Below are 17,209 nucleotides of genomic sequence, written 5' to 3' on the forward strand. Positions count from 1 at the left end.
ATATGCCATGGTCGATTGTTCCCGAATTTCCCTCTCTTGCTTGTTAGTTACAAGTGTCAGGCACTAAAAGCCTCGCTGTCAGTGAAAAGCAAAAAGAAATAATAATAATTAAAAATATATAACGTATCTATACATCAGGCGATCACATTTTTGCAAATAATAAAATCGTACTAACGATGCAAGTGACCAAATCTCAACTTGCGTGGAAACGGCAGTCATGCCGTGGTTTGAAATAAATATTTGAAATGAGTTTATGATCTAAAAAAAAAAAATAATTTTATTATTGCATAGACTAAATGATACAAATATGACTAAAACAACATCGCAATGAGATACGATTATCTTATCAGTACACAATACACCATACAAATAATTAAATACTCAAGTTTTAACACTAAAAAAAAAAAAAAAATTGCCAGTTGATTCCATAGTTTTTTTTTTTTTTACTTGTTGAATGCCATGTATTTTATCTTAACACTTTTCATAATTCAACTGTAGGTACGAGTATCGAGTAGGTAACCAAGCATTTTGATTTGGAGCATAATGAAGATGTTGGCGGTTCCGACGACCTAATTCTGTACACAGCAGTCTTCATTTGAAATTCTTTTTTATTTTTCGTAGATAACCACATTGTGAACACAATCAGCATTTTCGAAGGAGAGCTATAACTTTTCAAGCACACTGGAACGCATTTCAAGTTTCAAACAGACTAGAGATGAGCTGTGAATAAGCAACCCGTTTAATTTCAACAGGTGTAGGAAAATAGCTGCATCGACATGCTAATCGATATCGAAAATAACATTTAAAGTGAAACAGCACAACGAAACGTTGCTATTTACCACATAATACTAGTAGTACTGGTTGTAAATACCAATTATCAGTAGGGACCAGAAAAATTCGCGAATTCATTTCGCGATAGGCTAAAATACAAATCGTTATACCTCAGTGCTGCCACTCCTATTGGTTTCACAACTCACCCGGATGACTCTGGGCCAATGAGAAACACCCAACCAAAGCTTTATCGAATCAGAGGCTGCTACGCTGGAACGTCTCACAAGACAGCAGCCAATGAGTGGGTGGCATTTGACCGAGTATACGTAGAAGTATGGAATTCATCCTACAGGTCATTGAACCCGCGAATTTTTCCGGTCCCTAATTATCAGTATTTCGTTTTCGTTATTATTATTTTTTTTACCAACCTGACGGCATAATGCGAATGAAAATTGTGTGCTATTTACAACCTAAGATCGGCAACACCTGGTAGCCTGTAAAAGAATGAGCTGTAATTATTTAATTTCCAATTCAAATTATCGTGCATCTTGAGCCAAAACTAGTTAAATATTTATGATATGAGAAAATCTTGTACTTGTAATTTTTTTCTCTCGAAAACATCATAAACTATTTTCATGAAAAATACAGCATTGTAAAATTGAGGAACGAAAATTTATCTACCTTGTTCTTATTAATCGTTAAGCTCATTTTCTTGCTCATATTTTTACAACCAAGAATACAAAATTTTATGGTATTTAATAATAAAAGATAAAACAATTATATGTAATACCCTACCGTAAAATATTCTGTTTCATTTCCAATCACAACTGGTTAAAATAACAGGTAGCTACATTTCAAGACTATAGTTGGGCCGTTGTAGGAAAGGACTTGGCTCCGCCTGCAACAGTGAGCGAGAGAGACAGAGTGACGCGTGCAAGAGCCAACCGGCGACGACCCGCTGGCTGGCCGCGGCGCGGCGTTGCCACGTCCAGCAGTAACGCTCCATGCAGTGTCGTGGGCGTACGGCCAGTTGCTGTGTGCTGACACACAAGGATGGAAGGTGGTAGAAAACGGTGCGTTTTGCGGTTGCAAAGCAGAGAGGTGGTAACTCGAGTGCGCGAGTATTTCGAGCGTGAGAAAGGAAACAATGGGCCGTCGTTACCTGTTTCGCAAGCAGTAAACAGAACATCAGAAGCAGTTGGAATTGCAAAGACAACTGTTATACGGATCTGCAACGAGAAAGATTATGCCGATACTCAAAACCAAAGACTGTCGACGCCAGGGAAACATCGTAATAGACGCAAGCCTGTGACCAGCATTGACAACTTCGATCAAGATGCTATTCGACGGCACATATATCAGTACTACACACGTGGAGAGATACCAACCGTAACGAAACTACTTGCATCGTTGGCTGAGGCAGGTTTTTTTTCTGGAGGCAAGACATAATTAAAGATAATAACATATTCGTTGGGGTTCAAGTACAAGAAATACAACAGAACTAAGATATTAATGGAAAAAACAGACGTAATTGCATTGCGGTGCAGGTTTCTGCGGGAAATGTCAAACTTTGACTTTGAAAAAGTGATATTCATCGACGAAACGTGGGTAAACAGCAATCATGGTGTCTCGAAGACATAGACCGATGAATCGTCATCCGCACTGCTGCGACAACCGACAGGCAAGGATAGTCGTGTTACAGTGTGTCCTGCAGGTTCCGTTCATGGATTCGTTAATGGTGCACTGTGGGCGTTCCAGTCAAAGAAAACGAGGGACTATCACGAAGAGCTGGATTCCGCCAGTTTCATGTCGTGGTTTGAAGGCAAACTGTTGCCAAATATACCCGCCGCGTCTATAATTGTCATGGACCTATCATTCGGTCCAGGTTGATAAAGCTACAACAACATGCAACAGAAAATATGACATTATCCAGTGGCTACATCGCCACAATGTTACCTGTACCAGTGATTTGAAGAAAGCTGAGCTAACTAAAATTAGTGAAACATCACAAACCGCAACACAATGTTTACAAAGTAGATGAAGTGGCTCGCATTGCGGGGCACCGAGTCATCAGGTTGCCACCGTACCACCCTGTTTACAATGCTATAGAACTTATCTGGGCTCACGTCAAAGGGCTCGTTGCAAGACGTAATACTTTGCCGCCATTTTCCCAGGCAAAAGTATTAAAACTGCTACAAGAAGCTGTTCATGAAATCACTCCGGACAAGTGGCGCAAAGCTGTCGAACACACCCATCAGACTATTCTTCACGACTGGGAGCAAGAAGGAGCGAGGTACATTGCTGTTGATGCGATTATTGTGAACCTGGGCATCAAGACAGCAGTAGCGAAAGCGACAGTGCCGTCAGTTCTGTTGACGAATCTCTTACAGTTTGCAGTACGACGTTCTTGGTGTGTCGCCACTGTGTGACTGAATGTTCACTATGAGCACGAATTGATGCGGTTACGCATATGTATTATCATACCAATGCACGACAACAATTTTCGTTGTCACTTTTTTTACATGTAATCTGCAAATTTGTTGGTATAAGCCGCCACCAACGCGTATAAATGGCCAGGATATTGGTTCATTAATTAATAAAATTTATTTTGTGAACAAACATTTAACTTGGTAGGCCATAATGTGTGGCATGCAATTATTTTATACACAATATAAATATTATTTGTCAATAAACTACGGAAACACCTTACTTGTTTTGTTTTTAGTGGTAAATAGTGGTTTATGATGAACGTTATGCAGACTAAGGCGCGTTCTACAATCACACGTATACGGAAACGGATCATATTCCCGGAAACGCAACAAACTCTGTTTTCTTTAAACTATACCCCAGACGGGAGTGGGCAACGTTCTCGGAAAAACGGCTAACCTCGGCAATGTTGAACTATTACGTGTCGGTCAATACGTTCGTTATACTACCAGCTGCATGTTCGTGTCCGCATCCGTGAATGTGATTGTAGAACGTGCCCGAGAACAGTGGCGGTTCAGGGTGTGATGTCACGTCGGGGTGGCACAAAGACGTGGCAACGCTGCCTGTTGCGTCCAACGACTACCTGGACTGCCTCCCACCCCTCTTGACCGCGCCAACCAATCTTTACACTTCTTCGCGCGAAGTGCGTCGTCGTTGGCAGGTCTCGCAGGGAGGGGCCAAGTCCTTTCCTACAACGGCGCGATATAGTTCTCGTGCCCAATCGGATACGTGGCTTACATCCACGCTTGAACTTAATAGTTCGACAACACAACGCAACTGAACCATCTGCTTGAGTCGACATTGTTCCCTGCGCAGTTGTTAGTGGGAGAAGGCATGCAAGTATGCACAATGCTAATTATATGAGAGTTCATGCTTGGATTAGTGACTGATTAAGTCAGCTGTTGGGGGCGCAAATTGGCATGAAGGAGCGCACACATCAAGTACTTACTTGAATCGTTACTTCTGGTACCTTCAGTTCAGTTATTCAAGAAGTTTCGTCTCTCGTTTGTAATTCACCGGGTGATGGGTGACGAGTGAATACATAAGAGAAATACCGCACATATTTCAGCTTAACGTGCAAGGGACCTCACTGAGACAATCTTGCAAATTTACTAACGGATAATATATATACTTTTTTTAATAAAAGTAATTTTTAAGTGATCGCATAAATTAAATTCAAAGAGGTTCAAAGGCTATGAATCGGTGGAATTTCATTGAGAATTTGTTGGAACATCTCCGCTTGAATCATCAGATTTATTCGGTTTGTTTGTTTCAGTAAATAATGTCACTGTTTCATGGTTGGATTTCTCTAATTTATCAGTGAGTTTCACTCTTTACTCCCAGATTCGTTATAAAGTACACTGATTGATATTTTGGAGCTAATTTTCCTTACTGTTCACCGAAACAGCGTTTATTATTTATAATGTTTCATACCAAACCTAACCGATCGTAAACACTTTTGCAGTATTTTGAAAGTTGTTAAACCTAACTTTTTACAGTATTTACAATGTACCTAAGCTAAATAGTAATATACCAGGAAACTACTTAAAATACCTCAATGCCGTTGTACAGTACCGTCATGGATAATTAGAGGAACGCGAAAATATTCTTTTTTAATGTACATATAATAATTTTTTTTTCGGGTAAAAACTTCTTGTTACAAATTACCAAACGTGGTAGTTAAAATATCTCCCAAGGAGAAAATTTTTTTATGAGCAACACTTGAAGGGGAACATCTTAATCAAGATCGTAATCAATAATATACTTACATAAAGAGACCTCTGATCCAACAGGCGAATCACTTCAATCCAGGACAGTCACAGGTCACAAAATTGCTGAAAATTCATTTTTAATTCCTGGAAACCAGCATAATCCATCAGTTCATTGACACTTTGAAAAAAAAAACAAGCGGTTTTAATAATACTATGGGTTGGCTTTACACATTTATCTAATATATTGAAGAGAGCTGTGTGTACTGCTGATATTCAAGAGGAGTATTTTTAACCTCGAATCAAATGTTGGGCATGCATATTTATGACGAATGAAAGAAAAGAGCACTTACCTCTCTGTGCCAGTTTCCAAGTCACCTTTGATGCATACCGTTAGATAGTAAACATCAAGAGGTAAGGTACGCATCTCGTTACTCATTATTTTACATGGCGAGTTCCCCAGGAGGCATAATACCATGTCCCTGCGAAGCAAACAACGCAGCATCTTAAAAACAACTTGAGAAGTTGTTTTCAGAATACTACGTAGTTTGCTTCTGTTAGGATCTGCAAAGCTCGTGTAGCCAATCAGCGAGTGGCATTAGCTGCGTGTGAAGCTTAGTCCTTCGCTCTCCTGCCGTCAGCTGGAGCGGCCTCTGCCTGCTGATTGGCCAGGTGTTGCCTCATTCTACGCCAATGCCTTGTTGGCCCTCACTCAGTCTGTTGCATTGCGTGTGGCTTGTCTGCTCGCGCTTAAAAACCTTCGTTCCACCTGTTGGTGGTTTCCGACTGGGGATTTACCTTCACCCAGAAGTAGGGTTCGGTGTAACGATGCTCGGATATGCTTCTTAAGGTGCACTCGCTACCAGCAAGTTGTCAGTACTGGGTGCATCACAACTGGCAGCAGAGCCATAGCCTATCTCATGTGGCATTACAGTTTCTACAGAAGCTACAGGTATAGTAGACACTGTCGTGTCTCCGTTCACAGCATCATCCACGCAATGTAACACACCAATCCAGTGCTATTTCCAGCTCAGGATCTGTGGGAGGATCTTTCCAAAAGGTCTTCCGCCAGTGGCCATCCGCTGTCTTGAGGCAAAACCACGCACTTCTTCTGCTTTGACTTCTCATTTTCCCAGCATCTGATCACCTGGACACTGCAAGTTCAAATTATTTCAGATGTGTTGTTGTGATACACATAAATTAAGAACGTATTTCTACAGCCTACCAAATTTAAACACACGTGGATTTAAAGGCAAGTTTCTGTCTATATAGTGTAAATTTAAATTATTTATTGAAATATATAAATTACAAAGATAAAAAGTTCATATAAACAATTAATATTAACATTTACTTAAATGGAAACAAACATACCTTGATAACGTGAGGATGATAGTTGAATTCACATTAAATCCAGGCCCACGCATGTTCTTTAGCTAAAATCTTTAGTTAAATCAGTTCTTCTCCTCTATGCAACATTCGAACAAACAAGCAAAAAAAAATACTTCGCTCATGTGATGAATTTTGCTAGAATACCACTCAATATGGCGTTACTCAGTATGTATCAAACGTGTATTGACACAAGAATAACTAATAAAACAATAGGATTGCTATCGCTTCGACGAAATAGACAAGGAATATAAATCGTATTTTTCCTATTGCTGTCTGACGTGACGAAGCTCGGTAAAATTCGGACACGATCGGTTTTCCTCGCAAAAGAAAAAAAACGAGATGATATGAATTTTCAGCTACTATGCACGGTAATTTAAGAAATTTCGTGATACATTCCTTCCGGAAAGATGCCTCTGCAAATGGCTGTTTTTAATGTGGGTTTGAGTTTATTATAAGTCAACAAATATAAATATAATCAAATATTTCTTTATAAATAGTAGGTTCATTTAAAAAACACTGCATGTTGCTTTTTAGAGCATGAGCGAATGATGAACTGTGCAAATATTCAGCATACGTACATTTTGTTTGGAAAGTTCCTGTACCACTGGCATCAAAGTCACTACAGCGATTTGTAGCAATCTTGAATAGCACAACAGAACAGTTAAGTTGCCATACCAAGACAATGCACAAAAGCTATACAAATTTTAACAAATGAGCTAGAATATATGGTAAAACACCACATAACACAATTGCTTAAGCCTATCTTTATAAGTCAGGCAGTACACAAGCTATGCTTGGTAAATGAGCTGAACCGAGGAACACGATAACTATGCTGGAACCTAAGTGATCCAGCAAACAGTCTGGATAGTGAATACAAACTCTACTTCTTGGATCCAGTTATGGTAAGTTTCTTACAATTTCAGCAATTCAGATTTGTTCAAATATACTGAACGGGTACCATCTACGACTTCAACGACCTAACAGTGTATTCCTTCACCTGTGTTTTGAAATTTGATTTTAAGCTGTTTCTTATCTCAACTTGCCCTACAATATGAATGTAGCCCTTCATTAATAATCGCTTTAGGCAGTATTTGTTCTCTTTCAATTGCAATACGTAACATGGATTAATATACGGTGTGTATAGGCCTACGTTAATTTTAAAGAGAGTAGGGAGAGCTAAATAAAGAACAATCGTAAAAAAATTCCTCAATTTTAAGTTGCAAAATATTTAATAGGATGCGCAAATAAACTTTTGCAGAAAAGAACTTTCTTACTGAGTCGTGAGCGAAGAATTATATATACTCAAAAGTATTCTCGTGTTTCCCAGTTATTGGAATTTCATTTTATTTTGTTGCGCAACAAGGTTCAATGACGCGCTGGCTGCAACAAAACATCAACTACAGCTGCGGGCGGACTGCTTCCGTTGCACGTACCCAGAAGGTTTTCAATTGTTCGTTACGTAACTTGAATGCCGCATGCAGGACATCACACTTGTGACGACCACCAGCTAGGCAACGAACAGCAAGGCTGCTGCGTATAAGAATCGAATCCTTGACCTTCAGTTTACCGCTCACAGTTACGCAACATGTTTCCAGTTGTTCATTGTTCACGCGACGCAACAGTACTGTTCTGCTTTGAGGAATCTTTTAGACCGCGCGACTCGAGATATAACATATAATTAGCTATCTTACTTATGTATGAATCTAAACGTCATCGTTTTAATAATACTTTTACATAAACCTAACGGAACGAATGCCTAGGATGCGATTATTTTCACGTTACTCATAAATGTTCGTAAAATATCAGCGATTGCCGAGTCTTCCGCAGAGTATTTTAAAGTATATAAACTTTAACGTAACACTAAAAATTTTTAGGAAACATCCATTATTTTCACAAACGCTTCAAGCCGATATTGTGTTACGTTCGTCAGTTAACACAATAAAGGCCTACTGTTTTAAACTTGATTATACCAGAAAAATTTGGGAAAAGGATGAACATATACTGAGAGCTACCAAGTAACTTTAAATTCTTTAGGTTTTTTTTAAAGAAAAGATTAAGGACAAATTTAATTCACATAACATGAAATTCCCGCCAAACATAACACGATCAGAAAACAGACTGCATTTCAATATTAATAACTCACTAAGTATTGGAAAATAAATTAATATTCAAACAAATATATTTTGTTGCAGGGCTTTAAAACATTTTTGAAAACCTTAGACTTGAATTTAAGTTAAATCCAGATCTGTACGTCACACGTTTCGTGTGCTCGAACACTCTTGGGTACTATCTCAGTACTCATAGGCTTGAGACAGGCCGAGGTGTTGGGATCGAGTCACGACACTGTCACGTGAACGAGACGTGTTAGCAACTGCCATGTATGAACTAAAGTAGTATAGTTTGGGGGCTCCGGAAACAGGCTTCAACCTGTGGTGCCGGTGCCGGTGTCCGCCATCTTGGATTTGTGACGTCACGGCGGCAAAAATTCCTCAAAATTCCTCAAAAGTGACTCAAAATGACTCAAAAATTCCCGTTTTAAGAAAAATTTCCAGTTTTCGAAAGAAAAATTCGCGTTTAGAGGGAAAATTTCCCGTTTTAGTCCGTAAAAATCCCAGCGGCTAGAAATGTCCTTAAAGAGGCTTAAGAATCCTTAACTCAAGCCTCAGTTAAGCCTCTATCAGGATGTGACCTTGACCGTTGACCTTGACCTTGACCCCGGCGGCCATTTTGGATCCGCCATTTCGGATGACGTCATTGTGTTCTCGAACATTCCGGCATTGTGTTTTCCGCCATTTTTAATTATGACGTCATCGTTGCAAATTTTGTTACGTTTGCCATCTTTAAAATCTTTATTTATTATCCGATTTTAACGAAAAAAATTTTAAAATTTATAAAAAAAATTTAAATAATAAAATTTTAATAAATTATTTATAAAAATTACATTTATGACACGGAGCTCGGAGTCCTCGGTTCGAACCCGGTGAGGGCAAAATAAAATTAAAAATGGCGACCGATCCTTCCCCCGCGGTGGCTGCAGGCAGACTGACTCCCACCACTTTTTTTTACAAAGCATATATATCGTCACCTAGTATGACGTCATGTCCGCCATCTTGTCTTCGATGCTGGAAGCCATCATCATTGTATCGTCGGCGAGAGTGTGCTGATGACATGTTAGCTTAATTCTTGTACGCTAGAGTGCAGTAATAATTTATTATTACTAAGGTGCCCGCCACCTTTAAATTTGGGCGCCATCTTGAAAATCCGTAATTATTTAGCTAGGAATTCGGGAAAAGTTCCAAAATTCGTTAAATAAATCACTCATTAATTTACATATCGATTCGATCCGCTGCTGTCCTCGGTTCGATACCCGATCGATGCAATAATGTTTAATTTTACGTAAAAAATAATATTTTCAATAAACCATCTTCAACATTCGTAAAGAGACTCTAAATCCTCTACGACCATCATCCTATCAGACATCAAGACCACCATATTGCAAATGCGTAATTTTAATGCTAGAGATTCGGGAAAAAGATCAAAATTCATTAAATAAATTTGTAATCTATATACTGATTGATAACATCGACTTAGGTCCTTGGTTCGATCCCTGGCCGATACAAAACAACTTTAATTTTTAAAAAGTATCAGAAAAGTGTAAGGTTCGAGAAATAAAACACCACAAAGTCTTTTACAAACATAATATTTATTACACAATTTCTATCCTACTACAGAATCACTTGCGAAAGCCAGCAATCTTATAAACATTTAGCCCTGCATAGACGTGCAACGACTACTTCTTAGCTCCAACAGCTCCAAATCCTTGACAGCTCCAAATTCTTGACAGCTCCAAATGTCTCCAAATGCTTAACACAGCTCTAAATGGCTCCAAATGCTCCAAACGGCCTCCAAATGCTTGACAGCTCCAAATGCTTCAAAAGGCTCCAAATGCTTAACACAGCTCCAAATGGCTCCAAATGCTCCAAACGGCCTCCAAATGCTTGACAGCTCCAAATGTCTCCAGCAGCTCCAAATGCTCCAAATGCTTGACATCTCCAAATGCTTCAAAAGGCTCCAAATGCTCCAAATGACTCCATAAGGCTCAAAATGCTCCAAACGGCCTCCAAATGGCTCCAACAGCTCCAACAGCCTCCAAATGTTTAACACAGCTCAAAATGGCTCCAAATGCTTGACAGCTCCAAATGTCTCCAGCAGCTCTAAATGATCCAAATGGCTCCAACAGCTCCAAACGGCCTCCAAATGGCTCCAACAGCTCCAAACGGCCTCCAAATGGCTCCAACAGCTCCAACAGCCTCCAAATGCTTAACACAGCTCCAAATGGCTCCAAATGCTCCAAACGGCCTCCAAATGTCTCCAACAGCTCCAAACGGCCTCCAAATGGCTCCAACAGCTCCAACAGCCTCCAAATGGCTCCAACAGCTCCAACAGCCTCCAAATGCTTAACACAGCTCCAAATGGCTCCAAATTCTCCAAACGGCCTCCAAATGCTTGACAGCTCCAAATGCTCCAAATGCTTCAAAAGGCTCCAAATGCTCCAAAAAAGGCTCCAAATGCTCCAACAGCCTCCAAATGCTTAACACAGCTCCAAATGCTTCAAAAGGCTCCAAATGGCTCAAAATGCTCCAAACGGTCTCCAAATGCTTAACACAGCTCCAAATGGCTCCAAATGCTCCAAACGGCCTCCAAATGCTTGACAGCTCCAAATATCTCCATCAGCTCCAAATGCTCCAAATGGCTCCAACAGCTCCATCTTCAATTGGTTCCAACTGATTCCAATTACTTTTCTTATCGAACTTGGCATGATTACTAACATGTCTTTATTAGTATACATGTTGACTGGCAGTGGTAACGTATTTTGCACCTTTAAGTTATAAGTTTTATTTAGAAATCAGATTTCGATAAATGGTAAGTTCAAAAACTGATTCTGGCTTGTACTAGAACTCTAACTTTGCACATAAAAGAGAAGTTTACAAGCTAGCAGAATGTTTGAATTTTTTTTTTTTATTAATTTTTTTTTTTTTTGTAATTTTATGATATCAAAGAAAACTTGTGGCGGTTTTCTCCGTGTGCTTCCGATTATTCTTGACAATATTATGGCGGTTTTCTCCGTGTGCTCCTGATTATTCTTGACAATATTATGATGGTTTTCTCTGGGTGCTTATGATTATTCCTGACTAGACATCTGATGGTTTTCACCGAGTGCTTCTGGTTACAGATGAGAAATTGATCTCTGCATGAAGGATTTTTTTTTACTTAATAAGGCATGTCATTTTTTTTTCAAGGCTACATGTAATTAGTGAATTTCTGCTACTTAATCAACACTTGTAATATTTTTATCAGGTGGAAATTAAAAAAAAATATTATTACTCAGTCAAATAACTCTGAGAAATCTAAGAAGCACTAACAGGAAGGACGAACTTCCTTCTCCTTGGAGTCTAGCGAAGCCATCCTTCTTTTGCGATCGTTAGTGAGCATCCCGCATCCCGCATAAAAGAACTAAATATTATTTACCTGCAAGTCAGTGTCAGAAATCCTTCGGTATAAGATATTACTTGGATAGACATTACAAGACCTGTACAATTAAGATGAATAAAGGTAACGAAGACTGGGCTACAACATCGCGGAAGAGGAACGAAGGCGATAAAGCTAATGCTAAAATTACTGATCTAGAGCAAGATAATAATTTAAAATTTAAAACAAACGAAGGAAGTTGTAACCACATTAGAAATGAAAATATATTTACTCTAATATCTAGACGTCTCCATGAAAATGTGAAAGATGAAGGACCACCTGAAGCTTACAAGGTCGAAGACTTTGATGAATCATCTGAAGCTGGCATGATTGAAGATTGTGGTGACATATCTGAGGCTGACATGATTGAGTACTGTACTGAAGCACCTAAAGCATGCAAGAGCAAAGACTGTGATGGTGGTTTGAGACCAAAACGCTGGAAACGACGTAATAAAATAAATTATCCTGATCAAGTTTGTGATGTATTTGTATTTGTACTGTTATTCAATAATCATACACTCACGCCTGTAGCATGGGGCATCAATACAAGGCATTTTGAAGATGAGAAATGATACACTATCGAAGTTTATGGACCGAGTCGTAAGACACTAGATTCATATTCCAGAGAACACAGGTTAAAATCCTGGCTGGCCATTGTCATATCTTCTTAAAGTCTTAAAATTGACAGCGAAATATATAGGTACCAGAACATACGAAAATGTCTGTATCATCTTGCTTTAATATTTTCCTAACTATATAGGCTTCGGCCTGAGACGCACTTAAGAGTATTTCCTATCTATAACTCCCAAATAGGTACACTTAGTTTTAATTTAGGTTAGAAAAAAATTCTGTTAAGTGTAGCTAACGATTCAGGCGTGATAGCGCGGTGATTAGTGTGTTTGTGTATAGAGAAACGACAACACTGGGCAGTACAGATTGTGCGTTCACCAAAAAAACATTAATATTGATATTATACCTTCGATATCTCATATCACCGGCCAATGTTATATAAAATTTTCGTCGAATATTAATTGAAATGAATAGTAAGCTACCATTTAGGGTCTGTTTAGAATTAAAAAATTTTACTACGTAGTCACTGTTTCATTTTTATTGTTTTGATTTTAAACCGTTACATTAAAAGTGACTCGCTGACTTAGACGTTTCACTCGAAACCAAAGGCCGCGAGTCCCGATACAGCCCTGCCGATTGTTTCTTCTGATTCCTGAAATAATTATAGAAAATTGGTAGGATACTTCCTTACTATAGGTCATGGCTAATTCCTTTCACATTGTCGCTCTACTGTGGCGTTGTGTTTGGCCGTCTGCATTGATCTCGCTATTAATCAGTTCACGGACAAGCAAGCAATTCAGAATAAGAAGAAATATAATATCGTAAATAGGCTATTCCTCTAGCAAACATACATAAACATGATTTCAAGGCTTTCATAAATTAATATTCTGAAATGTTTTCACTTAACCAGCTCATTTGAGTATTTCAAAATTATTTTGTACATATTGACGCAGTTAAAATATAGGCCTAATTTCACAACTACCTAATGAATAAAACTTAAACAGCAAACGTGAATCGTTCTCAAGTAAAGTATAAAAAATATTTCGTTTTCACAGTTCTCAGGTTGTAAATGTTGTGATTGGTTTTACCTATTCTTGATGGCAATTGTTTTTCTTTAGATCTGTATGTTAAAATACTCTTCTAGTGATTTTCTCAGCACATGCTAGAAACATAATGCTAGAATCAAAATATACTGTGAATACCTCGACACGACAAAAACAACACCATAGCCATTAAGAAGTAAGGTCGTAGTGAAGTCAGCCTACGAAAATTGAACCCCAACAACCCAACAGAAACATAATGTGGGTATTATTAATGATGTAACGTAAACATATTTTTCTGTGAAATCATTCATGCTTTAGTTTATTTTTGTCGTTCTTTTGATAGACATGACGTAAAATAAAATCAATTGAATTGCCACCTCAGTACTATAGATGGCTATACACCTGATAGTGACAATCTGTCTTGGCATTTTAAACATATTATATAAATTATGCAATATTTTACTTACTTAACCGTCTGTCGTCAGGGAATTGTGATTTTCGGTCACTAGATTGCATTTCATTTCAACTAGTGACCTGGAGCTAACACATGAATTAGACTCACAAGACTTTGTATACTGCTTATTTCTACAAATTCTTTCTTAGATAACAGCCATAATTTACTCATGTCGTTCGAGAATTAGGACTGTATGGTTGCGTTTTAACTTATGGTAGTTTTCCATTATGGCACTTTTCCGTCGCTCCCAGGAGTAAATCTCTCATTATGGTAGTTTTCCTGTATGGCAGTCTTCCGTTAAAACAGAAGGAATAGTGTCATAATGGAAAACTACCATATTTATTTAAAGATCGTGTTTATAAGTATACAGTACTGCTTACTTTAACCTATTTTTAGAAACATTTGTTTCTATTAGTGCGCGATCTGTTGAGTGGATTTATGACGAACTACAGAAAATCACTGCCAGAAGTGCTATCTGTAGCCTTTTAAGTTAACCTAATAAACAGCTAAGGGGTTAACATTGCTACCTAGCGACGTATTTTATAAACTACTTCGAGAGCAAAGCCAGTTGTACTCATTCCATGGAGTGTATAAATAAATTTGGCAGAATTCCGTTTCGTTATGGCAGTTTTCCGTTATGGCACTTTTCCGCCTTTTTCGAAGAGGCCAGGCGGAATTCTGTCATTATGGTAGTTTTACATTAAGGCAGTCTTCCGTCGCCTCGGATTGATCAACATTAAATAGGCTAGAATTATTAATTCTTGAGGATTTAAAATTTCATATGATAAATATAGTCCGTTTTCTGATCTTCTCGTATGTGTGGGCTTTATAACTACACACCATATTGTTTAATGGATTACCTATTTAATTTTTTAAGTGGCTTTAGAATTCAAGTCATTTTGTAGCATCCAATAAATCAAGTTCTTTCTTTTCAAACATTTGACTGGTTTGGTCAGATATTTGAAAAATATTTTCATACCATGGTGAGAAAAGCTATCTTAAATTGTGAAATTATTTGTGAGTCCCCTATCTGGGAGACAAATTACACAAATGTAAGGAGTTGGTGTTTGTGTTATATATATTTATTATTTGAGATAATATTTATTTCAGTATTTTTTTTTTTTAAATATTAAAAGTGCATATCATGTCACTAAATGATTTTGTCATTCTCTTTGTCTGTTCCCTGTTTTGACTTTGAATTTTTGTCAGACTTGCATATAAGAAAAAAATTTCAGCTTTAGAGCTTAACTTCAAATAATTCTCAGTCTTTCCACAATATATTCAGCAAGATTTAAATTAAATATTTGAAAAAAAAGTAAAAATAGTTCAGTGCATAAAAACTGTTAGACCTGTATGCTATTAATTACTTTTGAGTATTCATTACACGAGTCATAAAAGAGATATGATAAACTGTATTCTCGTAAATTACTTAGGTTGGAAGATTTAAATTAACCATAAAGTATGTTTAAAACAACCCAAAATAAAACCATTTTATACAAAAATATTCTATGGTTATCATCACAAAATGGAACATTGCATTTCTCCCAAATATATTTCCATATATTTCCATTACCTGGTGAAAAACAGTATTGTAAAATGAACTAAAAATTTCACATTAGAGTATTTTTTTCGTTCGCGAAGAATATGAAAACATGGTCTAGCGATAACATGATTTTTCGTGATGTTAAGTTAACATTGAATCATTACTTAATCATATTTCAGCATTCACTGTATTGTTTTTATTAGAATGAAACTATAAGTAAGTTGTTACAAAATACTATTTATTTTGCTTGGCTATAATGTCCAATACCTAATACATTTGTTTTAAAATTAGGAATCTGTAAAATAAAATCCGGTCAGGCAGCCCTTTTCATCTCTAGGTCCTATACAAAAATTAATAATTTTGAGAAAAATTACTTTTATATGTTAGATATCGTATTGTGTTGGTTACGTCAAAATTGGTTCTTTCGAATTCCAGGTAACGAGATCTCCAGCCACAAAATACATTAAGCTATTATCGGTAGAATCGGAAGAATATCATCTAAATCGATATATTAATGTAATGAGCAATTTTAATTTGATATTTCGTTTGATCGATACGTATAAAGTTTTTGTTGTTTTATTTATATAATGAAATTTATAAAGGTCTTCAACCTTTGAAGTTTTCATTGCTCATCTTATAGTTTAGTTTTTTTAAATCAATATTTGTTTTAAAAATTCAACACATCCGTTATAGAAAGACAAAAGCAATATAAGTTATTGATGTGTTCCCGTTGTAAGTTTACAATAAATCGCAAAATGTGAATCATCAAAGGTCAACGAAATTAACATGACCCCAGATTGCCAAGGAGAAAGCGGGCAGCTTGTTCCGTGGTCTGTTTTCTCCAGGGCCATCCGTGAAACCAGTGAACTTTATTTCTAAGACCAAACAAAATCACGCACAACGGCACCACTAACTTCACGAGGCGATTACAATCCCATCTCGTGTAAGGCAGTCCAACTAACTTTAAAAGTACACACAATTTTTCTTATGGCTTGGCGACTTATATAAGTATTATTGTATTCAATAGTTTGATGGTGGCAAGCAACGTTTACGATTCGGGCAGCGAATTCTAGCGGCGGGCGCAGAAAGTATGCGTGTAATTTGCATCCCGAAAGTTTGGTATTTGAAAATAAAATATTTTATTTATCAGTATTTTATCACGCTCTGGATTATTGTAAAAATTATACGTTAAATTTCGTGTCCTAGTTTAGTATTATAAGTTTATTTGCAACACGAAGAACATGAGACTACATTAATTTGCTCGTTACCTAGATGTTTACACATGACTGGCGAGAACTGAAAGACTCGCGCAGATTTTTCCTTTCAATTTTTGTCTCTGTTTCTGTTAATTTGTTACAGCATAGCGCAAAAACTATTTAATGAATTTAAGATAAATATCAAGAGCAATAAAGTATGTCTTTCACGCCAGTTATTATCACGACAAGGCATTTTTTTCTCCCAGGCGTACCACTCTGTTTCCTCACAATTCTCTCTTAAACGGTTCCACCCAAACTAAGTCAAGAGCATGCCTAGTGCTTAGTCAAAGCCAAAACAGAAAAAAAAATTAAATAGCAATGTTTATTAAGTTAAAAGGAGTCATATTTCTCAAATTGGGGGTGATATTAAAGTTGTTTTTTTTTCAGTTCACAGTAAAAAATTGTATCGTTTCAAAACATTTTTGAAAACCAAATTCCAAAGATATTTTTTTAATAAA

Source organism: Bacillus rossius, chromosome 3 (genome assembly GCF_032445375.1).
Source record: "Bacillus rossius redtenbacheri isolate Brsri chromosome 3, Brsri_v3, whole genome shotgun sequence".
In the NCBI taxonomy this organism is placed as follows: Eukaryota; Metazoa; Arthropoda; class Insecta; order Phasmatodea; family Bacillidae; genus Bacillus; species Bacillus rossius.